The following is a 6,335-nucleotide window of genomic DNA, read 5'->3' on the forward strand; positions in this document are numbered from 1 at the left end:
GGATAACTTTGTTTAGTACACTTGGTATGCTTCTGCCTTCAGACATTCATATTAATAATGCATTAATGGCTCAGACTATGAATTTCAGCACTGAAACAAATGTTTTCTGGAGTGACAAGAACACCTTTTATTGTTAAAGAAAATGATCCCTCCTGATGGCGCTGGTCTCTCCCTTCATCTCTCGTTATCATTTTTTTCTGAGCCAATCATTTTAATGTAATAATTCTAGTCACACATAGAAATGAGCCATGTCCTCTTCTCTAGTGAATATTTATGGCGCAATGCAAAGCAGTCGACTGCCTTCTCCCTCCAGGCCAGACAATTTGGACTTCATCAATATGTATTTCCAAGGACTTCTGGAAAAAGCACTTCAAAGGAACTTCATCAAGGATTCCTTTTGTCTTTTCAGCCGGTCGTATAACTGAGCCCACATACCCTCTTCCCTCTCTTGGCTTGACGTACATCAATAAATTATTCCTCTCAGGGTTAGCATGATGTCTCACTCAGAATTTTCCTCGCTCTGCATTGGGGAAGAAAACGGCACCGTGACATCCATCCAGACAGTGTTTTTATGTCAGTATAAATACATGAAGATGTAATGATGTCTGAAAAAAAAATGGGTCAGAAAATGAGCTGGAATATTTGAGCATAAGTCGAGTAAAGATACAATTTAACCACTGTTACGGTGTCTTGCTAAAACTACTGTATCACATTTACTAACTGAGAAAAACACAAGCTATTGTAACAGCAACTTTTCTTCTACCCAGGAGGCATAGCAGTGGGAGATGTAAGTGGATGGGATCCCCTTGTTTACACAAATAATTCAATGGATCCCTGAGTTAACCAAAGATTTTAGAAAATATCTGTTAAATCCACATTGTTTTTTTCTCCATGCTGCATAACAAACAATCTGCAACTTTTGGTACATTTGCCCTAACAAAGGTGGTCTTCTAAGCAGTGTAAAGCTGCCTTGTTCGCTCTGTCTGCAACTTAAGTTTAGAGCTTCTTCCAGGTTTTGTGATTAGCCCGTTTTCTTACTGTTGGAGGATGTTTAAAGTCTTGCTGCCTTCGTGTCAATGAAGAATGGTTTTTAACACTGGGCACAGAGAACTTGATACTATGTAAACTCTGCAAGAGTAAATAAGAGACTTTCTCATTTTTAAATGAAAAATGGAATCCATGCAAAATAAAATGCACCATTTGTGTTTTTGCTGCTGCAGCCTACCTTTGTCAAGTATGACCAGAAGCTGTCGGTGGCTACTTCAGGTAGATACTATATTGCTGAGTAACCCACATGACTGAAAAAATTCATTTACTTCTTGGCAAATCTCTGCTTGTGCTGCTGTTACATAACATTTTAACATGTCATAGATCAATGTTTCCTTTACATTAGTGCTCAACACCTACTATTCACACTGTACATCGTGACTGCACTAACAAACATCAGGAAAACCGATGGTGAAATATCATCATTGACCGTATTATAAACAACAATGAGAGTTCATACTGGAAGGAAAACAACATCTTGCAGAGTGGTGCACTGAGCCCAGAGGATACTGAAAAACAGCACCCACCCCAGCCACAGTCTGTTCACCCCACTGCCATCTGGGAAAGGACACAGAAGTACCACCACACTACGGAGCAGCTTCTTTCCCCAGGCTTCTAGACTCATAAACTCCTCCTTCAACGCCAAAAGATGTGGCAAAATTTAGGGACAAATTTTAATTTCATCTTTTTAAACTGCGTGTTTTTTTTGTTTTTTTAAAGACAAATAAATCTACCTTGTACTGTGTACCTTGTGAATTATCGCCTCAATAGGTTAGGCATTGTCACGTTACGTGCTAAATGCACTTACCACATGATGATGTGACATTATGCACCTCTGTAACTTAAAATAGCTCAGCACTGACTTTTGGGTTCACACAGGACACAAACCCCAGATTCGCAGGTCAAAGTCCTGTGTTTGTTTGTTTTTTCATTCATCCAACACACAGCCTCTTTCCCTGCAAGGACTTTAATGTGACCTACTGTAGTAAATTTACATTCACAAATTCATACATTGTCCCTACCTCTAAGTGGCATTTCCTATATCAATGCTCCTCACGGTATCATATTAACGGCTGTAGTTTTGAACACCTGGTCAACATTTCAGGTTTGGGATACAAAACTACATGGCAGAAAAAAGATCATAGTTCTGGTTTAAAAAAAAGGGAATTTTGGTGTAACTTAACTAACATATGTGAGAGAGAGAGAGAGAGAGAGATGAGGTTTTTCTGCAGGCCAACACAGATGTTAGCTCCACTCTGATTACCATGTCAAAACACCAATGGGATTTTTTACATTTTGGATCATGGCAAAAAAAAAACAAACTGCTGCATACAAACTACATTATAACTGCAAGACTTAACCTCGCCACCGCAACAAGGCTGTAAAGCAATGTCAGGTGTGACTTGGCTTGATGATGTTCTGTCGTCTTATTTGCCACTTTAGTTAGTTATCGCTTTTTGCAAGACACATAAAAGCTTTGAAGTTCAGGAGTGCGGTATTTACCGACATATTTTATATAATAGAACAAAACATGAAATTCTCCTCAGCTTGTGTTAACCACATACCTTCTTTCAGGCTTCTAACCAACAACTCATTCAAAAAACCCATAGAACTCAAAATGAGGGAATGGGGAGTGTTGAAACGATAAGAACATCGAAGCAGCACGTCATTTACAAAGCTACAAAGCCAAATTTGTATTTATCATTACTACAAAAAGTGACATCTTTTTTTTCGTGCCATCCCTTAATGTTTTTGTATTCATTACACATTTCTGTAAGTTTTGTTTCATTTTTTTTCTCCAATACTTTTCGCTTATGGTAAATGATTGTCAAAAACAGTTTTAATAGTGAGCACATTTCCTCCTGAAAGTAGGCGTGCTGCACTGCATCATAGAATGTTAGAACAACCTTTTTAAAAGCATGAGCACTTTAGGGCCTCTGATAGAACACTTTTAGTATAATATGAAGTATTATAATTCTAATAGCAGCCATGATTGAAATTTATCAAATGCCTGCTGTCTTTTGCACTTTCGAGCTCATTTGGTGCTCTAAAGTGACTTTTATCAAGTTATATTCTCTGCCATTTGTATCATTTTTTTAATTTAATCATGTTGCCCTTTGGGCTGATAAGTAATGAAAAACTATAGATCATTGTATAAAAAAGAAACTTTTCTTTGAGTTTATCAATTTCCTTTTAAGGTCTTTTTTGTGCTATTTTGTTATAGTGTAGCTAAAACAGCCCTATGGGTTTTAAAAGCGAGGGATTGCAGAAAGCGCAGAAGGTCATCTAACTTTATAGTACCCTGGAAACTTAATAATGCATTAGCCAGCAGAATGTCTGATTGATTGTAGCAAACTGGGAAGCTCTCCCACTGCGTCTCTCCCTGGGCCCGAGCTGGAGGGATGCTTCCTAACAGCACCTGCAACTCTGCCCTGGGCTGAGCTGGAGATGCATAATACAGTCATCTTCTTTTTTTTTTTTTTTTTTTGGCATCAAACAGGAAGCTCCAAAGGCCATCGAGGATTTAGGTTTTGCTGCCGTCTCTCATATGCTCCTCTGTTCATCTTTGCTGTGTGGCAATATACCATAAAGTCTGAAGATAAAAACGCAAGGGCTGGATTTCATAGGGTAATTTTTTTTTTTTTTTTTTAAGAATTCTGTGCAAATATGTTGGTGATCATATTCCAAGCAGATTGGTAGCACATTCAAAAAAGCTACTGAAACAGAAAGGTGATAATTAGAAACATAACAAAACTGCTCAGTTTCCCATAAAAAATTTGGATTTATATTAAAAAGTTTCTAGTCTCCTTGTTCCAACACGTTATCATCCCAGGTTGTCACATATTGCCACTTTCCAGTGGACTTCCATGTCTACTTATTATGTTCTAGCTATCCTTTGGCATCTGCTGTTGTCATTCCAGGATGGCACTACCGTGCTACTGCATTTTCACGTGATATCATGCAGACATGGCTTTTGGTGCCAGGATCTTACAGCAAAGGCACTGCAAAAGCAGCGGTATTTGATGATTTTGGAATGAGAATGCACTGATTCGCTGTAAGTGCAAAATTCTCCTCTGTGGTACACAACCAGTGCCATAGATAATCGGGCCAAGCCTCGTGCGAACTAATGTTACCTGAGCAAGCGTAACCATAGTGAAGGTGGACAGCAAAGATCAATCAAAGGATGGCAAATGACAATCACATGTAGCATTCCACCTCAAAGCATGCAGAGTCACAGCAAAACGGAATGTGGTCAATCAGATTATGTGTTGACAGTTTGTAGCAAAGTGTTCTTATTGACTTTTGGCATCAGGATCTTACGCTGAAAGCACTGAACAATTGGTGGCATTTGAAGAATTTGTAATGAAAACAGACTTTTGTAACCTACATTTGGAACATTGTATGCTGTTTGTAATGAAGAAAACACACTGCAACAAGCCAGCAGCCAAATGCATATGTATATAATGAGAAGAAAGAAGCAAGAATGTGCTTCACATTCAACTTGAACCCACCTTAACAGGCTAGTTGCATCACCAAACCTTCCCTGCATGCAAAATATTGCATAGCTCCCTTTAGACAAGCTTTACACTTTCCGTTCCCCATCAGCAAGCTTCTGAGGGTTCTGTGTGGTGATTGCTCTGTCCAACAGTGTGTTTGACAGGGGGAAAGGTGAGCAGGTTCAACGTGAAAGCAGCAGAGGCCATTTGACTGATGACAGTTGATGACTGCAGGCCCAGACAGCTAACAGATAACGAGTTAAGTAAAGCTATTTGACATCTGGCTGAAAATATGAAAGATGGTGGTTAGTATTCAGATGGCACCTTTTTTTCTCTAGCACTTTCAGTGAAAAAAAAAAAAAAGACAAAGTTTTACTCTCATTACAACAATAAAACAGCAAAAACTCAGCACAAAGCAGATGTGTATTGGCGGCATCATTCACAGCATAATGAATTATTCTATTATAATTCAACTGAATTGGCTTACACCTTTGAATTATATTTACTGAGGTGAAACATGTTATCCAACAGCAGATTCATTTGTTATTATTTTGTCTTTAGGGCGAGCAGAATTCTTAAAATATGTCATTTTAAATGTTTACCTGTTTCACAAATATATGTACATTAAAGATCTCCAATCATAAATAAGCATTTCACAGGTCTGTGAAGTAGAAAGACAAAAACACTTGAAATTGGTGCTAAATGACCAGAGAAAATTGAAAAAATGACTGTTGCATTTTCTTTTGCCCAAGAGGAAAAAAACCTACAACCAACAGAATGCACTGTGCTGCAAAACAGCTTCAAAGAGAAACAAAGAAGCTACAAATAAAGATACAAACAAAATAACTGCAAAAAGAGGAAAAAAATGACACTGAAATTACTTCAGAGAAATGCAAAATTAATCCCAAAAGACAATTAATGACTAAAAAAAGATTCAAAGGAACTACAGTTACACAAGATAACTACACAAAGGAAAAAAAAATACAACCACAAAGAGACACATAATAACCAAGGACACTAAATTACTTTAAAGAGACACCAAATTACCTTGAAAAGACACAAAACCATTACAAAGAAATACACATAAACAGCAAAGAGACACAAAAAAAAATCCAAAATGAGCAAAAAACAACACAAAAAAACACAAAATTACTTGAACGTGAAATAAAATAACCAAGAAAGACACAAAATTACTTCACATACCATAAAACCACTACATAGAGATACTAAATAACTTCGAAGAGGCACAAAATAGTGTCAGAATGAGGCAAAACAAGCACAGAGAAATGTAAAATAATACACTAAATTACTTGACAGAGGAAAAAATTTACTAAAAAAGACAAAAATAACTACAAAGATACACACTAGTACACAGACACACAAAAATTCCACAAAAGGGGCAAAACAACCAAAAAAAGACAAAATGACAAAAAGGCAAAATTACTTCAGAGATGCAAAATTACACAACGTGACCACAAAGAGATAAGAAGTATCTACATAAGATAAAAAATAACCAAAAAAGACACAAATTCACTTCAGAGAGACCCAAAATCATCTCAAAGACCACTACATAGCGATACAAAGAAACTACAATTACACCCAAGATGACAACTAAAGGGGGCAAAACAACCAAAACAGCCACATACAAAATATTTATTAGGACTACAAAGAGACGCAAAACAAAGACACAAAATGAGGCTGAACAACTATGAAGCATGTGTGTCTTGCTTGTATGCAGGGGAGGTGGGGGGACCTTTTGCGTATCTGTGCCCAGGAGCCCATTATTTGCTA

This window comes from Plectropomus leopardus, chromosome 16, assembly GCF_008729295.1.
Source record: "Plectropomus leopardus isolate mb chromosome 16, YSFRI_Pleo_2.0, whole genome shotgun sequence".
NCBI lineage: Eukaryota > Metazoa > Chordata > Actinopteri > Perciformes > Serranidae > Plectropomus > Plectropomus leopardus.